Source organism: Octodon degus, unplaced genomic scaffold, assembly GCF_000260255.1.
Source record: "Octodon degus isolate 3935 unplaced genomic scaffold, OctDeg1.0 scaffold00001, whole genome shotgun sequence".
NCBI classification, from domain to species: Eukaryota; Metazoa; Chordata; class Mammalia; order Rodentia; family Octodontidae; genus Octodon; species Octodon degus.
Window position 1 is genome coordinate 6,398,193 of NW_004524577.1, and position 22,519 is coordinate 6,420,711.

Sequence of the window (22,519 nt, forward strand, 5' to 3'; positions counted from 1 at the left end):
ACTCACAGTCTTCCTTCCTCATCCTCCAAAGTGCTGGGATTACAGGCATGCACAACCACACAGCTGAAAAATGTTTTAGTTGAACATTAAGTCATGTACTTCAAAAGGTAACTTTGCCTTTTGTATTGTTGAGGTACTGTAACAATACCTCTTGGGGTTGGGGAGATCGCTCAGCGGTCTAAGCGTCTGCCTGGCGAGCACAAGGACCCGGTTCGATTTCCGGTACCACATGCCATTCTGGCCCTATGCCAAGCACCGAGTCCTGGTGTGGTGGTACACACCTGTAATCCCAGCGCTGGGGAGACTGAGACAGGAGGATCACTATGAGTCTGAGCTGCTTAGTGAGACCCTGTGCCAAAAATAAATAAATAAATAAATAAATAAATAAATGCCTTTTTACTAGCTTCCCCAGTGGGAAAGTCAGTGTAACGTTGCTGTATAGTTGTCCTCAAACCTTTTAGGCCTTCAGACAGCTTTATGCTCCTCTCTCTCAAGAGTTTGTGTGTATACTATCTAAGATATCGTGCTGGAAACTAAAACTAAGCTAGGTGTGGTGGTACATGCTTTTAATTCCAGCACTCAGGAGGCTGAGGCAGGAGGACTGCTGTGAGTCTGAGCGCAGCCTGGGTTATGAAGTGAGACCATCTTAAAAATAAATGAGGGGCTGGGGAGATGGCTCAGTGGAATAAGTGCTTCCCTGGCAAGCGCAAGGACCTGAGTTCAATCCCCGGTTCCACCAAAAAATAAAAGTTAAATTTATTGGGCTGGCGAGATGGCTCAGTGGTCTAAAGCACCTACTTAGAACAAGCTTAGCAAAGCACAGGGACCACGGTTCGATCCCCCAGCACCACCTGCCATCCAGCCCCGCCCCCTGGTGGGCTGAGCTGGCCACACACACACACACACACACAAAATAAATAAATAAATGTTTATTATTAAAAAAATAAAAATAAAAAATAAATGACATGGGGCTGGCGAGATAGCTCAGCGGTCTAAAGTGCCTGCTTAGGCAAAAGCATGGAGACTGCAGTTTGATCCCAAGCATCACATGCTTCGCCAGCCCTATGACAGCTGGGCACAGTGACACATGCCTGTGAGGCAGAGTTCGGAGGATTGTCCAAAGTTCAAGGCCAGACTAGGGTACAAAAGGAGTTTATGGCTAGCCTGGGCTACCTAATGAGACCCAGTCTCAAAACAACAACAAAAAGCCTTATAACATGTGCCAGTTTATTTTAAATAGGAACGATAGACTCATTACTTCTGAACATGAATAATTTTTTGATGTATTATGGATTGAACCCAGGCAGTCCTGATCTGTATTTCCAGCACTTTTTTTTTTTAATGTATTTGGTGCAGGGTCTACGGGGTTTCACAATGTAGATTGGACTTGTAGTGATTCTCCTGTTTTCAGCCTCCCAAGTTCTGAGATTACAGGCCACTGATATAGGGAGAAAAACTGATCAAGGGTGGGTGACCTCCAAATGCTACAGGGAACCTGCAAATGACGTACGGAAAAATGATCTCCCGACCTGACCTGCACGAGTTCGTGTTCTCTAAAACCGAAGAATGAATTTTAGGAACAAACAGAGGCTATGAGCAGAATATGTTTATTGAGGGAAAGAAAGCTCCTGTCCAAGAGAGGGACAGGAGGGGGGCTGGAGCGGGTTGTTCCCCCTGAAGCTGTCTCTTCCAGGGACTTTTATAGTGTAAAACCTTGCTGGGCTAAGGTAGTGAAAGGGGGAACTGGCTTAAGTGGATGTGGGGTGGGAGCCAATGGGATTACAAGCACCATTGCTCAGGTCAAGCTGGGGAAGCAATTTCTTCCTGTTGGGGTTGGAATACAGGACAGGGTCTCTTTCCGTTGGGGGTTGGGCTAGTGACTCACAGGGTCTTTCCAGGTGCTGGATACCTATTTAGAATCTCAATCCCAGATGCTACTCTTTTAGCATTTGTTTGGCCCTTAGGTCTGGTTCCCAGCAGGCGCATCCGCCCCCCATAGTTGTCTTTGTCTTCCGTGTTACCTTCTTGGAGGACCTGGCCCTGTCTGAATGCCTATAATATTTCTGTCTAGTTTGGCTACCTGCACCACCACCACGCCCAGTCTCAGTCACTGGCTCAGCACTCCCGGGACAGGGCCAGCACCGCAGGCTGGGGATGGAACCCCTGCTCTGCCTGATCAAGCACTTTAATCCGCTGAGCTATTTGGCCGGCCCTCAAGCACTTTTGGTTTATTGATTTTTTTAAAACTTTGAGACAGATTCTTGCTATGTTGACCAGGCTGGCCTCAAACATGTTTGTTTGTTTGTGACAGGAGTCTTGCTGTGATCTGGCTGGCCTCAAATTTATGATGCTGTTTCTTTGTTCTTCAAGTGCCACCATGCTCAGTTTGTTTATTTATTCATTTATTTTGGCGGAACCGGGGATTGAACTCAGGCCCTTGCGCTTGCCAGGGAAGTGCTTATTCCACTGAGCCATCTCCCCGGCCCCACACCATGCTCAGTTTATAAATACTAATTTTAATGAAAAGCAACTAAACTCAAGGGCCTGAGTTCAATCCCTGGCTCTGCAAAAAAAAAAAAAAAAAAAAGAAAAGAAAAAAAACCCAAATGTTGGGGGCAATAGTCCCCAAAATATTAATAGGAAAAGTAGCCTCATTTTACATCTTAGCAAGTCTCTTCCATGTCTGGCTTAGTAAAAAGTAGTCTCATTTCTTTTTTTAACTTTATTTATTTATTTATTTATTTTTGTTTTGCAGTGTCAGGAATTGAACACGGGACCTTGCAGTTGCCAGGCAGGTGCTTAAGCTGCTGAGCTATATCCTCAGCCCCTAGTCTCTCATTTCTTTTTTCTTTCTTTTTTTTTTTTTTTAAATGTAATTAGTACAGGGTCTCACTACACAAACCAGACTTGCAGTGATCCTCCTATTTTCAGCCTCCCAAGCGCTGGGATTACAGATGAGTGTGCCGTCCTGCCCAGTCTTAATAGCTGGCTCATCGTACCCTGGGGGCGGAGCCTGGCACTTGGGGAACCCGGGTGCCTGCAGGCCCTTTAATCTGCTGAGCTATCTGGCCACCCCTTAGTCGCTCATATCTGCTTCCGCATCCATAACGACGCTGCTACTCTGGGCGCTATATATGAAGAAGATCTCGCATTACCCAGATGTACAAGTGAAGCCGGGAGGGATATTTTAATTGCCATTTCAGGACACAGTTTCCTAAAGTCACTGTCACTACATGAGATCTAAAATTATTTTAATTGGGCTGGGGAGATAGCTCGGTGACCTAAGCACCTGCCTGGCCAGCACAAGGCCCCGAGTTCTATCCCTAGTACTACGTGCTGGGCCGGCTGCAGAATCTGGGCATGGTAGTGCACACCAGTAATCCCAGTGCTGGGGAGGCTGAGTCAGAGTCCAAACTGCATAGCAAGACCCTTGTATCAAAGCTTTTTTAAAATGTATTTAGTATAGGGGATACAGAGTCTCACTACATAGATCGGACTTGTAGTGATCCTCTTGTTTTCAGCCTCCCAAGTGCTGGGATTACAGGCGAACATGCCGTCCTGGATGCCTCAGCACACCCCGGGGGTGGGGCCAACACCTTAATCCGATGAGCTGTGTGGTTGACAGACCCTTGTATCAACAACAGCAACAACAAATGATGTTAATGACTGCTATACTCTGTTGTATTGAAATCCATTAGCTTCTTTGCCCTTTGATTTGCTATTTGGCCCATATATGATTTTACAAAATCAACCATTGCTCATTTTGAAAATGTTCTATAAATTATGCAAACCTTTCAGAGGATGGCATTGGAAATGTCATTATCCAATAGTAAAAAAAAAATAATAATGTGCATAGTGGCATGAGCCTGTAATCCCAGCACTTGGGAGGCTGAGGCAGGAGGATAACCATGAGTCAAGATCAACCTGGGGGGCTGGTGAGATAGCTCAGTGGTCTAAAGCACCTACTTAAAACAAGCTAAGCTAAGCAAAACACAGGGACCGCGGTTCAATCCCCCAGCACCACATGCCAGCCCGCCCCACCCCCTGGTGGGCTGAGCTGACCACACACACACACAATAAATAAACAAATAAAAAAAAAGTTGTTAAAAAAAAAAAAAAAAAGATCAACCTGGATCATAAAATAAGTTCAAGCCAGCCTAAGCTGCCTAGTGAGACCCTGTCTCCAGAAAAACAAAAGACATTCAATGTCATGGAAAGGTATTTTTCACTTGAAAGCTTAAGTGTTACCTTGATAACAACTCAGCTGGCAGTGGTTTCCTTGAAGTTCACTCATATCTGTGAAATTCCATGCTAAATACTGAAGCCTAGGGCCGACCAAATAGCTCAGCGGATTAAAGTGCCTGCAAGCAGGCCCAGGGGCTGGGGGTTCAATCCTTGGGCCCCCGCCCGTGCTGGCCCCACCCCCCAGGTACGCAGAGACAGCAATTGAGACTGGGCTTGGCTGGGCATACCTGTAATCCCAGCACTTGAGAGGCTGTGAACAGGCGGATCACTCCAAATCCGATCTTGTAGTGAGACCCTGAACACCCTGCAGACCCTTCCCTAAAATACAAAAAACAGAACAAAAACCCTAAAGCCTGAATACCTATAATTTGTCTGTTGTTCATTCAAATACAGAATGACGTTGCCCAACATGTACTCAGGTCAGGGCGCAGGTGTTTTCTGGGATCAACTGGCTTGGCTTCTCACAGAAGGGTTTTTTAAGTGTAAATTCTGTCTTCTCACAGGGCACAATATTGAAAAGATGATCACTCAGGGGCTGAAATTTAATAAAACTTGTTTACAGTTTGATCAGGACATTCTTCAGTGCAAATAGTTTGTGTGCTGATTTTACAGTGTGTGGCAGGAAAGCTACACTAGCGCAGTTGGCTGCGTGGCTGGTCAGGCTAGGGGCAGCCAGACTCGTTTCTGGGGCAGAGTCCACGGCAGTGCTGCTGCCTTTTGTCACAACCGATGATTGAACTCAGGCCCTTGCGCTTGCCAGGGCCGCGCGTATTCTACTGAGCCGTCTCCCCGGCCCAGCAATACTGCTCTCGTGGCTGCTAGTTATGAAGACAGTTGCACCTTACCCGGGTGTGTGGGTGGCTTTGCGCCCTCAGTGCACATGTCAACATGGTGAAGTCTTAGACCTATGATGAAAATACTTCGTCTTTGTAGACCCCTTCTAACGCCCAGGAACTGTGACATGTATTTTGAGACGCGCTTGTTGTGTCATCAGTTAGAGCTGAAAGAAGGGACAGGAAGACTGGATTGTCTGGATTGTTGTAGCTGCAGAGACTCTCAAGCTCTGAGTGAGTCTGGAGCCACTGAAACTTCTCACGTTTATGGAGGGGCAAGGACCAGGCTAAGGAATGTGCTAACTAATGTGTAAACAAGCTGCTATTTACATTCCCTTTGACTTTCACCAAACTGCAAGTTTACATATCACCGGTTGGTAACTAAAGGAAGGAAGACCAGACCCTCCAGGAATTTCTTGTTCCCTGTATCCCAGCTCGCTGGAAGGGGCGACCCATTTCCTTAGGTTCTGTTCTTTGTTCCTTGCTCCCTAGGGACACTAGGTTTTTGGCTCATATCACTACAATGAAGAAGTCTGGTTTATCACACTTACACACACACATACACACACACACATCCCATATTAGGGATTGAACACAAAGTCTTCCTACTGAACAACATCCCCAGCCCTTTTTATTTATTTATTTTTGTATTTCAGGGAAAGGTCTACAGGGTGTTCAGGGTCTCACTACTAGCTCAGACTCGTAGTGACCCACCCGTTTACAGCCTCCCAAGAGCTGGGATTACAGGTGCGCACCACCATCTGGGTCTCAAGCACCATCTCTGTGCCCCGAGGGGCAGGGCTGGCAGGGCTGGCCGGACAGGCCCCCGAGCCTGCTTGCAGGTGCTTTAATCCACTGAGCTATTTGGCAGGTCCTCCCATCCCTTTTTAGTCTTTTTTATATGAAGACAGGATCAGGCTAGGTTTCTGAGTTCCTCGGGCTGGTTGGAACTTGTGAGTTCCTGCCTCAGCCTTCCAGATTGCTGGGATAACAGAGTATGCCAACACAGCTAGCTTTTATCACTCCTAATTATTTATCATCTCAGCACTCTTTGAATAGTACCATAACCCTGTGGAGAAATCTGCCCATTTTCAGAATGGAAACATTTACTCTAAGAAAATATTTACCCTGAGATTACATTTAACCTTCAAAGAATCCTTTTTTCCATTCCAATTTTTAAAACCTGATTTAGGGCTGGCCAGATAGCTCAGCAGATTAAAGTGTTGCGTAGGCAGACACAGGGACAGGGTTTCATCCTGTGTAATGTGCCAGGGTGTGCTGAGATAGGGATTGGGATTGGGCGTGGTAACATGAGCCTGTAATCCCAGCTCTTAGGAGGCTGAGCACAGGAGAATCACTACGAATCTGATCTGTGTAGCGAATCTGATCTGTGTAGCGAGACCCAGTGGACCCTGTACTAAATACATGGGGGAAAAAAAAATGATAAAACCTGATTTACACCTAATTATTACAAGCATGGATCTCTTGGTAAAATGAATCATGTTTTAATGAATCGTGATTCTAGCCAACTAGATAAGCTAAGCTTGTCCTTATTAGAAGGACATCTATTTCCTAAACTCATGTAAGCTTGCATGTCTAACAAGTATGCCCAAGCTGCACTGTAGTTCAGCTTATTCTGCAAATCGTCCTAACTTTTCACATTCCCGCAGCCCCTTGGTTTTGACTTGGAGTAGTTGGTGGAGGACGTGTAAAGCTTCCAGGTTTGGAGAGGCTGGATAGCGAGAATCTGAATCTCAGCCCTGTCCTTTGACCTTCCTGAGCCTCAGTTTTCCGGTCAGTGGAAAGAGATTGTTATGGGTCGCTCAGAATAGGAACCAGATTAGGCAGATAGGAATTTAGGAAGCCATTTCTTACTGACCTCAGGGCCCCCGGAGAGGGCCAAAAGGCTGCTAGCCCAGGAAGCAGGGGTCAGGAACTGGGGATTGAACTCAGGCCCTTGTGCTTGCCAAGGAAGTGCTTATTCTACTGAGCCATCTCCTGGCCTCTTAGCAGGGGTGAACCACATTCTGTTTGGTAAACAAATTTATCCTCTGGCACAAAAATGTAGCCTTGCATAGCCTGAGGCTGCAAGGGGTTAAGCCCATTTAGTTTCCTTTTGAAGTCATCTCTGGAAACAACTTTGTTTACAGGAATTGTAGGAAGGAATTTTATCGTAGCAAACAGCAAGAAATAGCCTCTAGTTTTACTAAACAACCTAGAACAGGGGTGAGTACACATTTCTCACACAACAGAAAACACAAGATGTACATTTATAGCCTAAAGTGTGAGTTAACCCGGTACAAGATGATGCATTTTACCTGGTTCTGTGGATTTTGGGAGACGTCCCTAGAAGCTGTTGACGTCTTGGCTGGGGTACAGGAAAGGGTCCCTAGTGGGAGCTGATGGTATCATCATTTGCAAATGGCTAGACTTCAGACTGCTGACTGTGTTGCCTCTGCTGAGGTCTCTAGCAGCTGTTCGTAAGAAGGAACCCAGTATTCGGCATTTGTTATGTACATAAAGGCAGTCAGTCCTGCACTTGTCCTCCACCCAACTAGATCTGTTCATCTTTGTTTTAAAGTCAAATTTTTGGGGTCCAGCGGGATAGCTCAGTGGACTAAAGCACCTGCTTAGGCAAGCGTAGGGACCACGGTTTGATCCCCAGCACCACGTGCTGAGCCAGCGCTGCCCCAGCTGCCCTGAGCCAGCCACCAGTCCGGGTGTAATCCCAGCACCGGGGAGGTTGAAAACAGGAGGGTCACTGTGAGTGCGAGCCATGGGGTGAGATGCTGTACCAAATATAAAAAATAAAGTCAAATTTTCCAAGTGAGCTGGTTTAGAAAACACTCAGGTGTTGGGGAACGTACTAATCAGACAAAAGTTCACATCAGTGCAATTAGAAAGGGTTTTAAAGCTGTTCATTCGCTCCTCCTCCCTCTCGGCAAATATTCAGCATTTCCCATGCTTGTACTGTTCATTTGCTGAGCAGATTTCACAAAGATTTAATAACACCAAGATGAAATTTAGCCAGACTTGTCCAAATAATCCCAAACTGCAAAACAGGAGGTAGTTGAGCTAGTAAAGTTTTGCTGAAAGCACACTGTCAGCGTGTCTGGTGCCTGCTGCCCTCCTGCGATATTTACCTGCGCTCCTCCACGTGATTTGTCTGTTGTTCTTACACTTAAAATAAACCAGGTGGCTCTGTTGCGCAATGGATAGCGCATTGGATTTCTAAAATGAACCAAGCAAAAGCTAAGAAAATGACAGGCACCCAAAGCACACATTCAGCAGACATAGACATCTATACCCTAGAGCAGTGATGGCAAATCTTTTATTTTTATTTTATTTTTTAGCCAGGGAAATAGCTCAGTGGAATAGTACCTGCCTGGCAAGTGCAAGGTCCCGAGTTTGATCACTGATACTGCAAAAAAAAAAAAGATCCCTTTATTTTATTTTTTAAATGTATTTGGCACAAGGTGTCGTTACGTAGCTTGGGCCCACAGTCCTCCTGCTTAGCCTCCCCGGCAGTGGGATCACAGGTGTGTGCCACCACACCTGGGCTTGGGCTCAGCGGGCCTGGGGGCGAGGACAGCATGCCCCTGAGTCTCGGGTCTATCCGTTTGTCTCCCCACCCCCCACTTTCTTTGAGCCTGGGTCTCACTTTGTAGTCTAGGCTGGTATTGAATTCACTGTGTCGCCCGGATTGGCCTCGGAATTGGGCGATCCTGTCTCTGCCTCTGAGGGGTTAGGATTACAGATACGGCGGCCACTGCCCGCCTGCTGTGTCTTCCTCCGTGCTTCCTTCCTGCTCTCTGGTTCAGTTGTTTTCAGCGTCCATTCTCTCCTGTCACTTTAGCTTGCAGGAATTTGACACACTATGTTTTGCTTATTTTTCTGTATGGCAGTTATTCAGCGATCCAGTGACATTTCCCTGCGTTTTGTGCACTGGGGTCTGGAGATCCCCTCCGCACGGTCAGCTCCCAGTGACGGGAACATGGGGATGCGCTGCCTTGTTCTCAGGCTTGCTGGGCTGGGGCTGTACCTCAGGGCTCCAGCGCCTGCCCAGCGTCTGTCATGCACTCGGTTGGATCCCCATCACTGGGGGAGAAATGAGCTTTTTGTAGCGCTAAATTTTTTTAAAGATATGTTTAAAAATTTGATCTTAAAAAAGGAACAAGGAGGGGCCGGGGAGATGGCTCAGTATACTAAGTTCTTCCCTGGCAAGTGTAAGGACCTTAAAAAAGGAACAAGGAGCTGGGAAGACAGCTTTGAGGTCTAGATGCCTGCCTGGCAAGTGCCAGGACCTGGGTTTGATCCCCGGTACTGCATGCTGTGCTGGTTCTAGACACTCTGTGCTATGCCGGTCCCTAAACCAGGTGTGGTGGCACACACCTGTAATCCCAGTGCGGGGGAGGCTGAGACAGGAGGATTGCTACAAATCCAAGCTGCATAGCGAGACCTTGTAGCAAATAATAAATAAATGATTAAAAAGTATTTTTTTTTTTAAAAAAAAAAAAGGAAAGAAGTTGGCATAGGGAAAAGGAGAAAAGACAAAAGCAAAAATTATCTACACACACACAAACAATAGTTAAGATAGTTATACTACTAATTTCTCTTAATTAATTGAAAAGAAAGTTTGTGCTAATATTGTTTGGACAATTTAATGCCTATATCTTGTACCCTGACTAATTTAGAGCTAAAAATGCCCAGTGTTTTCACCATTGTTACTTGCTTGTTATCTTGTTTTGAAATTTTATTTTTTCTCTTTAAAAATGTAAAAATGAACATTCTAATTTAAAAATGTGGTTGAGGATGTAAAAGTTGAATTTTTATGTCAGAGCTTGCCAAAATAAAGATCCCATGGCGGAATCAGCCCCCAGACACGTATACATAACGTTTTGTTTTTAAACTCTTCCTCGAATGCCTTCAGGGCACTTTTGGCCAGCTGGAGAGGTGTGAGGTTCGAACTCCAGCAACCTGAGGCTGACAGCTTTGTGGAAGCAGCCACTTAAAGGCCTGAGCTACGGCCAGGCCCCCGTTTTTAAGCTCTTGAATTAGTTGTCAATCTTGAAGAACTGGCAAACTTCAGTTTATTGGCATAAATATCCAGTTGCACCTTCTTGAAAATATCATTGAAGCCTTTTTTCCTGCAGTACAGGGATTGAACTCATAATCTTGGGCTTGCTGTTGTGTTGCTGATGAGTATTCCCAGGCCCTCAGCGAGATCTTTCTGCACCAAATGAGAATTGTGCCTGGGAGCGGTTCCCTCACCGAGGGAAGGAGGTGGATGCCCCCCACGCAGAGGGGGTACCCGTGCCCATGCCACACGGCTCTCCTCGTTGTTATCTGCCTGAGCCTGGCATCGAAAGGTAGAATGCAACCCTGGTACTAGCTAGGCAGTCCTGGCAATTCCTGCGGAAGGAGGTGCTGGACGCTGATTCCATCCTGTCATTTGATGCTGTGCAGTACTTTCTGAAAGAAGGAAGATTCTCTGCCCTTAAGGACTCCAGGGTCCAGTGAGGAAGTCAACCAGAAGACAGATAACTGTACCCTGAACATGGAGGTGCGAGAAGATCACATTTGCAAAGCTCACCCCGTTGCCCAGAGCACTCCCGCCCTCTGTCTGCCATGGTTAATAAAGTTTTATTAGAGGGGCCGGGAAGATGGCTCAGTGGAATAAGCGCTTCCCTGGCAAGTGCAAGGACCTGAGTTCAATCCCCAGTTCCGCAATAAATAAATAAATAAATAAATAAATAAATAAATAAAGTTTTATTAGAACATGTCTGTGCCCATTTGGATCTGTGTAGTTTTTGGCTGCTTTTTTTTTTTTTCTCCCAAGACTTTATTTATTTGCTTAGTGGTCTCCCTCCACAGTTCAGACTCCTGTCTCAGCCTCCCCAGTGCTGGGATTACAGGTATGCACCTCCACACCCAGTTTCAGGGCAACATGATGCACCCATGTTCTGGGGGCCAGCACAGCATGTGATACCAGGGATCGAACTCGGGTCTTTGCGCTTGCCAGGCGGGTGTTAGATAGCCGAGCTATCTCCCCAGCCCTGACTGTGCTTATTTAGAAAGTAACAAAGCTGGGATGGAGGCAAATCAGGCCTACGCCCAGTGGTGTGACGTCAAAGACACTTCTGAAGCCTGTCACCGCCAATATGTGGCCAGGTCCTCACGCCTGCAGAATTACCTGCCATTGGGCCGGTGGAAGAAGAATGCACAGGACCTCCCTCACTGTGCAACCGGATAGGCCTCTGCAAGGAGCTTAACTCCCCGTTGGCTCCGGGGGGGTCTACAGGAGAAGGCTGCGGGTTGGAAGGAGGTGCGGGCTGCTGATTCCGGAGTGCTTTACGAGAATGCCGTGTGGCTCCTGCTTTTGTCAGATGGCTTTCATGTATTTGCCTGGTCTCTGCACATGTCAGGGATTGAACCGAGGTCCTTACGCTCGCCTCGGCAGGCACTTTTTAGTCCGCTGAGCTATCTCGCTGGCCCTGTTCTGTGAGTTTTAAACAGCCTGGCCATTGCAGCCTTAGCCATTACTCTGTGATCCCTCAGTTTTGATTACAGAATTCCTCTAGGGAAGGGGTCCCCCACCTGCCTCATCCTTAGCTACTCAACCAACCCCTGCCCAGAGGTTTTATCCTTGGCTGTGTTGGGTCTTTAGAAATGTTTGTTTTTCCATATGCAAAATAATGACTTCACATAAAAACCTGATTTTTCGGTCTCTTGATAAAAGTGGTACTTTGGGGGCCACGCCCAGCCCTGGTCTTGGACCTGTGCCGATGGTGTGACCCCTCTGGTGGTGGTGCTGGCCACCAAGTGCCTGTGTGCTGCACTGAGCATGCTGCCCTCTGAAGGCATTGGAGCTTTTGCCCCTGTCCAAGGCAGGCACCTCGGGGATCCTCTGACCCTTTCTTACCATCTGGGAGGCTGTGTTCCCTCCCAGCTGTGGCCTTTGAGGCTCTGAACTGCAGGGGCGGGCACTGCCTGGAGCACGAACCCCCTGAAGCAGCTTCCCAGGCATCACTGCATCGAATATTTGGTGGACTCCGTGCCTTTCTCCACTCTAGTTCCTTTGTGTGCCCTGGACCTGGCACATGGGTGTTTGCTGGGTGACACTGTAGCCCAGAAGGAGACCACCATTTTGTCCCCCAGTGAGTTGCTGGCCCGTCTCCAAAAACCAGAGAAAATGCTTCTGACCCAGCCTCCAGGCCACGCTTCTAGAGACCTGCAGAACTGTGGTTTGCCCAGACACTGTCCTTCGGAATAGTTCAGCCCAGATCCCACCTGAGATGCCTTTGTATCCCCCACAGAGTCCCCCTGCTTTTCAGCTGATCTTCCAGTTCCCTACTCCCACTTCCTGTCCCAGGAGGGTCAGTCTGGCTCCCATTTCCTGCCCCGCTTTGGAGCCCACTGCTGCCCTGACCACCATTGGCTGAGGGACTTTCTGGTGTAATGTGTCCTTTGGGGATAGCTGAGTTACGGAGGTGTGAGGTGGGAATGGGAGCACTTTAGGCACCTCCCCACCTGCAGGGCCACCACATGTTCCTCAACCAGAGGCCGAGCGGGCGTGGCAGCACATGTCTGTAATCCCAGCACCAGCAGGATGAGACAATGGGATCACTGGGTTCAAAGCCAGCCTGAACTACATAGTACGAGGCCTGCTTGAAATAGACCCTTTCTGGAGGGAGGGAGGGAGGGAGAAAGGACAGAGAGAGACACACACAGAGACAGAGAGAAGATCCAAACTATTTAGATAGATTTTATGAACTCCTAAAATCACAGAAGGTTAGAGCCAGAAGAGACAGGTCTAATCCAGAGTCCCATTTTGGGGACCCGGAGGTATCTCAGAGCCCTGCAGATCCCATGCAGGAGTCACAACCACAGAGGGCTACACGTCCAGGTAATACAGATGACAGCTGTGGGCAAGGTTGACTTCATCATGTTGCTCATGGTGACTTTTAAAGAAGTCTTTATGTATGTATGTATGTATGTATGCATGTGTGCATGAATGCATGTATCTATGTATGCATGTATTTGGTGCAGAGTCTGACGACCCAGCTCAGACCCACATCGATCATCCTGTCTCAGCCTCCCCAGCACTGGGATCACAGGCGTGTGCCACTGTGCCTGGGTTTGGTGGCCACCTGGCATGCCTGAGGTTCCAGGCCTGGCACAGCATGCAGTATCAGGGATGGAACCCAGGTGCTTCCACTTACCAGGAAGGCATTTACCCTGCCGAGCTATCTCCCCAGCCCTCCTGGTGACTTCTTTCAACCCCTAAGTGCTGTACATGCTCTGGAATGTTCAATTTCATGCTACGTCTGCTGTCTACTAGTTTGATGCATGTGGTGCCCCTATATCAGCTATAAAAAAGACAGGCGTGATCTGTCTCCTGCGGGCCGCAGGTGTGATGCGCTTTGCCCAGTGGCCCCGCTCTGCACATCGGCTAGGTGCAAGCTGCCCTGACAAGGAGGGTACTGGTGGTGACCGAGCTCTGCTGCATTCACAGGCCTGCACCGTCGTCCTCGCTGCAGGGAGAACTTTTCCTGACCTGGTGAAAAACTGGTACTTTGGACTTGACCTCGGCGGTAGAGACAGGCAGCAAAAGTGGGGGTGGTAATCGGAGGGCGCCGTGCCATCTGGCAGGCTGCCACCCTTAGCTCCTGACAGCATCACCAGGCAGGAAGCGAAGCCCCACATTTCTGGATCTTTCCATTTTTCACAAGAATCCAGAACTGACGATTTCAAAATGTGAAATCTCCCAAGCTTTAATCGTTGGCTGAAAAAAAAAAATTTTTTTTTAACATAGACTCCAGACAAGCGTCTGTGCACTTGTTCATCCTCAGGGAGCTGTGATTGCTGAAGGCCAAGGCTTGGGCCGTTGTGCGTGGGCTGTTGGGTAGCCCAGATACGGGGGAGCCATACCTCGATCTGTTCCAGTGCAGTGCTCCCTCCCTCTTCTCCCCAGGTCTCCGTGTTCTCTCACCACCTTGGAGACAAGATTTCATTTCATCTTTTTGAGATACAGTCTCACTATGCGGTTGAGAAGGGTCTACAGGGTGTTCAGGATCTCACCACTGGATCAGACTCGTAGCGATCCACCTGTTCACAGCCTCCCAAGAGTGGGATTATAGGCTCCTGTCACCACACCCAGTCTCAAGCGCTGAGGCCCGCATGGCCAAGATTTCATTTTGGATCAGGTGTGGTGGTACACACCTGCAACCCTCAGCACTCTCAGCACCGCTTGTTAGGGCACAGCTGGGGCATACAGCAAACTCTGGCCTCAAAAAAAAAAAAAAAAAAAAGGCTGGGGATAGTTGTGAAAGTGTTGGGTTCAACCCCCAGTACTGAAGGGGGAAAAAAAAAGATTTAATTGTATTTTTTATTTATTTGATTATTTTTTTGCGGAACCAGGGATTGAACTCAGGCCCTTGCGCTTGCCAGGGAAGCACTTATTCCACTGAGCCATCTCCCCGGCCCCATAAAGATTTAATTTTAAATGTGCAGAAGGAGGCCAGGGAAAACCAGGATGAAGGATGAGGCTCTCCTGTCCTCTCTTCATACCACTGCTCAGCAGCCCACCACCTGCCTCCAAGGAGGACTGGAAGTGGGTCCAAGGTGTGGACTGGGACTGAGGAGTGCGGGTCCGGACTTGCATCCTACCGCGTGACCCTGGGGACATCACGTCGTCCATCTCACAGTCTGAGCCTCCGCAGCTGTGAAGTAGAGCTGTGTCGGGGCTGCTGTGAAAGCCAAGTAGAGACTGGCCCTCAGCACGCGCTTAGTAAAAATAAGCTGTGTGGGGAAGGTACATGCCCGTTCCTTAGGATCCTGAAGGATCTCGCACACCATTTCCCATAGTTTTCAGGGCAATTTGGCAGATCGTTTTGGGGATGCAAATCCTGCAGTGACACATTCATGTGGACCTGCACACACGCGCACAAATGCGGAATTCTCCGCCTTTCCTGCGAGCAGCAGGGCCTGGGAAGGAGTGGGAGCAGGTTAAGGGGCTTGTGTGATGGATGCAGGGCTGGACCGAAATCCATTTCGGCCTCGAAAGTGTGTTGTCACATAAGCCACTGATTAGATTACCAAAGTGTGGCATTTACTTATCTTTACTATTTCAAACGGAAAGAAATCAATATTTTTCAATTATCTCCAATGGAGTATCCAAGTTACTATGTCATATTTTGTTGCACCAGCTCCAAAGAGCAAGGGAAAGAAAGGGTAAGGAAAGCACATTGCAAGAGGAGGCGAAGTCCGTGCTGCTGCTTGCAGTCACGCCTCCCCTCTTCCGTCGGCATCTGTTCGGAAATTCAGTAGTCATTCGCTTTGGTCAATTCCAGAAATATCTGCTGATATTTCTAGGTGAGGCCCAGTTCCAGGTTTGGGGAACTGAGTGATCGTAAAGCCATCTTGTTGTTGGGGTGATAGCTTGGCGGTCTAAGCACCTGGCTGGCGAGCACAAGGACCCAGGTTTGATCCCCAGTACTGCATGCTGTGCCGGCCGCAAACCGGGCATGGTGACATACACCTGTGTTATAATGCCAGCACTGGGAAGGCTGAGACAGGAGGATTGCTACAAGTCTAAGCTGCATAGTGAGATCCTATACCAAACAAAAGATTTTTTAAAATTTAATAATAATAAAAGCCATCCTGCAGCCTCTGATTTCATAGGCCTGGGGTTTGTGGGCGAGACAGACATTCATAGGAAAGGATCAGACCCTTAACTGAGGTACAGCAGACTGGAGGAGGTAGCTCCCCTGAACTCAGATCTGCTTGATCAGGAGGAACCCTAGTAGGACCGAGATCGGGAGCGCCCCAGAAAGAGCGAAAGGAGGCCAGAGCTCAGAGCCAGGGAGCCAGGAAGCCTGCAGATGTGTGATCTTGGGACGAGGGGAGCCCCAAGAGGCCGGGCTGGATGGCGCAGACTGCCGAGTTCGGGCCAAGGGTTTGGGGTCTCTAGAGGTAAGCAACGGGCCACAGAGATAAGCAAGCAAGCGAGTGATGAGGTTTTCTTTTCTGCCATGGAAAAGGCTGAACAAAATGAGGGCCTGAACGCCTGTTAGGTGGCTGGGGCATGGGTCCGAGAGCCAGCCTTGCAGAACTCGCTGACTCCATGAGCAGTCAGCCCATGTGGGGGCAGGAGCTCTTAAGTGCCCGCACCCTGCGCCCTAAGCGCTTCACAGTCTTCTTAACCCAGATGGACCTAGGCGAAGTCTAGACCCGTAGGCCTCCACGCATGCGCGGCTGAGCCGGGCGGGCCGACCTGGCGCCAGCCCCCTTCGCCCCTGCAAAGCACAGTCCCCTGGCTCTCGTCTAATTATGGAGCCAGCCAGGGAGCCCTTGCCTAAGCGTTTCTGAGCCACGCGAGTGTGAGTAACGGTGTGCAGGTTATAAATAACCATTTCTGGCTGCCAGCTGCTGTTTGGATTTGCAAAGAAAAAGAGGATCTGAGCATGCCTTGTTTATCGCAGGTAATTTGGCAGTGAACTGGGCCCTGGGATTTCGAGTTACACAGAAAATGCAGAGGAAGAGTGACAGGAATATTGTTTCAGGCTTTCAGAAGGCGAAATGTAACTTAAAGACCCAGATCCCAGGTGGAGGTCCAAGGCCAAAGGAGGAGACTGCTTTGTGATGCCAGGACTCTGGAATTGTCCTGCAGATTTCTGTTGTTTTTAGATGTTTTTTAAAAGTGCCCTCAAAAGGGGTCTGTGGCAGGGAGATAAACACAATTGGTTAAGCAGGATGCACGTGCTTAGAACCCCAGCAACTCTGGAGGCTGAGGCAGGAGTATTGCGATTCCGAGCCCAGCCTGGGCAGTTTAGTGGCTTGCAGAGACCCTGTTTCACACTGAAATACAAAACACCACTAGGGAGTGTCATTCAGTGTGAAGCCCCTGGGTTCCACCTCTAGTAACAAAAAAGAGGAGAAGCTGGATAGTTGTGCTCTGGTAGCTGCAGGGGATTGGTTCCAGGACCTTCCTGCAAACCCAGACCCCAAGGACCCTCTTGTCCCTTATCTAATTTGGTATGATGTTTGCATGTACCCTACACTTTCCTCGCAGGACTGAATGAATGTAGTGTAAATATTAAGAACAGTTGTTATACTATATTACTTAGGAATGACGACTGGTTCTAACCCAAGTCTTTCTCTTTCTTGTTTGTGACTGTGGGCAAATTGCTTTATTTCTCTGAGACAGCAGTGTTGTGGTTGAAGATAGGAAATCCCAAGGCTGCCACCCCTGGAAGCCTCAGCAGGAAGCCGTGGTGGCTGGTTCTCAGAGCAAGTGTTTCCCACCCCAGCCAGAACCTCCATTTCCAAAGGGCCTCTCTGGAAGACGGCCAGGGCTTGCCTTCCCTTCAGCTCTCTTCCTCTTCCCCCTCTTATCTTCTCTAGCCATTTTATAAAATCTTTGCCCTGAAGTAAATGAGCAGGTCACCCACGGGCCATTCTCTTAGCTAAGAAACTGTTCTTAACATTTCCGAGAAACACTGTTTTGTCAGGGTTTCAATCTTCTCTCTCACACATTGCGGATTGATCTCTTAGAGGAAGGCATTTTGTCCTCTGAAAATACTGTGTGCCCTTTCAGGCAAGCTCTGGGCTTCTGAATTCGTGGCTGCGGTTCTAGCTCTCTGACAGGCGGCCTGCCCTCCTGGGCCTTGGCCAGCAGAGTCTGAGGCGTTTCTCATCGTATCACATTTTTAAAACCTTAGATCAGTGCCAGGGACTTAGCTCCTGGCACAGAGGCTGCCTGCTAAGTGCAGGGTCCCTGAGTTTGATTCCCTGTAGGAAAAAAAAAAAAAAATCAGAGTGTTAGGAAACTGAGGCAGAAGGATCCAACTTTGAGGACAACTTGAACTGAACAACTTAGTGATTTAGAGAGACCCTGTCTCAGAATAAAAAAATTTAAAATGGTGGGCCAAGTAGAAGCGGGGAGGGTATCAAGCTGCAGGGGCTGGGGGGGCAGGAAAAAGGCGAGGAGTGGATAGCGGTCCTTCAGCGAAGGCACCTCCTCTTTGGGGGCCAGGAGTATAGCTCAGTGGCACAAGCACTTGCCTAGCAAATGCGAGGTCCTGAGTTCAAATCCTTGGTGCCAAAAGTTAAAAAAAAAATGTTCACACACTTCCTCCTTGGGACTCTTGGGGTCCCTCACCACACTTCCGATGTAGTTCAGAAGCAGAAGACTAAGGATTCAGCCCTGCCTAGGAGAAATCCTTCATTATCTCGGCGCCCACTCCAACATGCTTCCTGTTCGCAAACATAGGGTCCGCACAAAATATGCAGCGTGTGTGTATTTTGAAAATTTGCTGAAATTACATGGTGCCATAAACCTTATTTGATTACAAAAATCCTCCAAAAAACAAAAGGGCAAAGGTGGAGCTCAGTGCAAAAAAGACCCTGGGTTCAATCTGCAGTTCCTCAAAATATTAAATCAGCTTTTAGACCCTGTCTCAGTTATTCTTCTCTTGTTGCTGGGACAAAATACCCGACACCCAAAATGAGGGAAATAAGGTTTATGTAGCTCACAGGCACTGGAGGTTTCAGTCCATGCTCAGCTGGCTCCAAGGCAGAGCAGCACATGGCAGAGAGCAACCTTTCATGGCGGCAGAAAAGAGCAGAGAACAAAGTGGAGGAGGAGCAGCAACAGTGGCGACAGAGAGGAAGTCTGTTTCTCTTAAATTGCATTCAGGCTCTCCGCCCCGGGCTGGGGAAGTACTCACACCCATAATCCCAGCAGTACTAAAACCCATAATTCCAGTGGATCTTGACTTAATCTCAAACTCTAGAAGTCCCTGCCCCATGACTACATGAGGCTTTGGAGGAACAACTAGACACAAACAATAACAGACCCCCATTTTTTTTTTTTTAGTTTGTTTTTTGGAATAGGAAATACATCTAAATAAATCACTCAAAAACAATATAAAAAGTATATAGCTTGAGGAATCACTCGCGTGTGTTCCCAGAACCAGTACCAGTATATATCCTTTCCCCACATTTTTATGGAAAAGGCTACGTAATAATGCACATCCTACCCTATGACTGTAACCTCTGGGGTGGGCCGCAAGCCTCTGCTCTGCTGGAACACAGTGCTCCCAGCGATGATAAGCCCGCATCTGTAATCTACCTGGCAGGTCGCTCAAGCTGGGCCAGGCCTTGTGGTCCTCCTGCCTCAGCCTCCCAGAGCGGCGGGGTGACAGGTGTGGGCCACCATGCTCCGCAAAGTGCCATCTGGCCATCTCTCAAAGAGCAGACTGTGAGGAGCTTGCTCACTCTGTCTTCCAGCTTTGGAGCGTTCTGTGCCGGGTGTGGAGCCACCATATTGTTCAACTGTAGGCTAACCCTGGACCTACTGGTGTTCTCTAATATTTGCTGTGCAAAATATTAGATATTGATGTTGACAGCACCAGTGCCTTGCCCAGCAGTTTCCTCACAGCGTATCCCTCGTAGCGCTGTTGCTAGCGCAAAGGCGTCTGTACTTTTGAGACACGTTGCCACCCTCGGCCCCGGTGAGCTGCACTGTTCTCTGCTCTGCCCAGCAACATGGTGTCTATTACCAGCCCTCTGGGTGAGAGGAAGTGGTATGCCTCTCTGGGATATTCATCATGTAATTAAATTATGTAGATACATAAAGTGAGCGTAGCTTGAGCCCTCATGTAGGGAACAGAAATAAGAAATAAATTGCCCGTCCTTGGAGTCACCTTCCCGGCCTGGCACGTGCTGCCCGCTCCCCAGGCCTTGTGACAGAGCCTCTGCACGGGCTCGTGGCGCCTCTGGTGTGCACCGAGCCCTTCCCTCTCCACAGCCCAAATGGGCTCCAGCGCCTAACGCCGATCCCCCCCTCTGCATTCGGGGTTCATGCTCCTCGCTGTGGCCCAGATCGTCTCAGGGAAGCCATCCGGCTGGAGGGGAGCTCCATCTTCACCGGGGAATCATTTTCTTCTAATCTGCGTATTAATTGCTCTGGGAGCCCAGGGCACATTAAAAAGCTGAATCACAGAAAGCGTTCCTTAACTCGGGCTCCCGCCAGCACATGCGCACTGGCCTTCACGTACTGGGCTGCAAGGAGCTGGCCAAGGGACAGTGCGGCGCAGTGGTGAGAGCAGGCCTCTGGGGCTAGATGGGGCAGACTCGGTCGGGGTTTCTTTGCCCGCCAGCTGTGTGATATCGGGTAAGTTTCCTAATTCTTTGGGTTTCAGTGCCCCCGGGTGACATGGGCGCTCGGCCAGCTGTGGGGCGTGAATGAGGGGCCCCCTTTACTAGGCCTGGCACATAGTACACCTGGGTTACAGGTGAGCCCCAGGGCAAGGGGGATGATGGCAGTGGTGGTGATGGAGACGCGATGGCAGTGACAGTGCCGGTGGTGACAGCAGCAGCCAGGAGCGCGCTCCGCCACAGCACTTAAGGTGCGGCCCTGCTGTGACCCGAAGCAAACGGATCGGTCGCTCTTGCACAGTTCATTGCCCTCATTTTCATTGCTTTACGCCAATGAGAATGATGTTACTCATCCAAGAGTCGTTCAGATCCTAACAATATCTCAAATTAATTAATTAATTTAATTTAATTAAAAACAAAGCAAGAGTTAGACTAAGAGCCAAATCTAGCCTGCTGCCTGCTTTTGCAAATAAAGTTCTATTAGAGCAGTCATTTACTTACACACTGTCTCTGGCCACTTTCACGTTACAATAGTAGAGTTGAGGATTTGCACTGGAGATTTTCTGTTCTTCAGTCAAAAAAGTTTACCATCTGGCCCTTTACAGAAAATATCTCGGGCTGGCCAAATAGCTCAGGGCTGGCCACATAGCTCAGCGGATTAAATTGCCTGCTTAGGTAGAGTACAGGGGCCGGGGCTGGGGTTCCCCGGCCAGCATGCTGTGCCGATCCCGCCCCGGGGCGTGCTGAGACAGCCGGTGAGACCAGGCTTGGTGGCGAGTGCCTGTAATCCCAGCTCTTGGGAAGGTGAACACAGACAGATAATTACGAGTCCAATCTATGTAGTAAGACCCCGTAGACCCCATAGACCCTGTTGTAAAATACAAAAACAGTAATAAAAAAAAACCTAGAGGCCTTGCCGGTTAGCTCACTTAGCGCTTGCTTGGGCAAACTCAGTCAGGCGCAGGAAACGGCGGGTGTTCCACCCCCAGCTCCCGAAGCCGCTCCAGACACGCCCTTAAGGCGGCCTGAGCGAGCCCCGCCTCCAAGAAAAACTTTCTCAACTTCTTCTTTTTTTTTTTTTAATAAATGGTGCCACAGGTCTTTTTTTTGTTTTGTTTTGTTTACTTTTTTGGTGATACCAGGGATCAAACTCAGGACCTTGTACTTGCCAGGTAAGCATTTACTCCACCGAGCTATCCCCCAGCCCCCAAATCATAGGACTATGATATCTTGCTGTTTTATTTATTTTTATTTTTATTTTATTTATTTATTTTTGCTGTACCGGAGATTGAACTCAGGATCTTGCGCTTGCCAGGCAAGCTATCTCCCTGATCCCTCTTTCTCAACTTTGAGGGGGACAACCTGCCTGGGCCCTCCTTCTGTCCCTCTCTCGTTCAGCTTTCTTCCCCCAATAAATATATTCTGCTCTAAAAAAAAAGAAAAGAAAGAAAGAAAATCTTTGCTGAACCTGTCTAAAGGAGTGGCTGTGGGGGGCTGGGGAGATAGCTTGGTGGCATAAGTGCTTGCCTATCAAGTGCAAGGTCCTGAGTTTGCTCCCCAGTACTACATGCCGTGTGGGTCCCCAAACCCCAGGTGTGGGGCCGGGGAGATGGCTCAGTAGAATAAGCACGTCCCTGGCAAGCGCAAGGGCCTGAGTTCAATCCCCGGTTATGCCAAAAAAAAAAAAAAAAAAAAAACTACCAAAACCCCGGGTGTGTTGTGCTGACCCCAAAACTGGGCCTGGTGGCGCATGCCTGTAATCGCAATCCTGGGAAGGCTGAGGCAGGAGGATCACTTACGAGTCTGAGCTGCGTAGCAAGACCTTGTGCCAAATAATAATAATAAAAAACCATTAGAAACTACCATTCCAGGAAGATGTGACGCCCTGCTCAGTGACAGCAGTGAATGTTAGCTGTGTCTGGAGCAGAATAAAACTGAACTATCAGAACCTTGTAACCGCTGAACATGAACCCGACGTGCAGAGAAACCCTTTCTGCAGTCATAGGCGGAACAGCATTATATTTACGGAGACTCCGCGCATTCTCTTCTTTTGTCCTCGCCTGGGCGCACGTCTGTCCCACGCAGCGAGGCACACCCATGCCACCTGCATCCAGCCTTATTTCCTGCTTCGTGGCTGATGCAGGCAGGTCACCTTGCAGGATGCAGAGCAACACCCCTTTAGTTTTGCATGCAGCATATGTGGGTATTAATGTCACCTTCTTCTGCTTCTCTCCTCGAGTTGTTGTGAGAATAAATGAGATACGGGTAGGAAGCTGCCC

At 48.7% G+C, this 22,519-nt stretch overlaps 1 protein-coding gene across 5 annotated transcripts in view; it reads left to right on the forward strand.

Annotated features, from left to right (window-relative positions):
• The window catches only part of Kiaa0556 (KIAA0556 ortholog), a 202,895-nt gene that overhangs the window by 1,386 nt on the left and 178,990 nt on the right, over positions 1-22,519 (forward strand). Inside the window, exon 1 of one of the 5 annotated variants that reach the window (XM_023716883.1) lies at positions 16,510-16,561. The exons of the other annotated variants lie outside the window; for them this stretch is intronic. The gene's annotated coding sequence lies outside the window, so the exon portion shown is untranslated. Of the gene's footprint in view, positions 1-16,509; positions 16,562-22,519 lie in introns of those variants that run through there. 5 annotated transcript variants of the gene reach the window in all.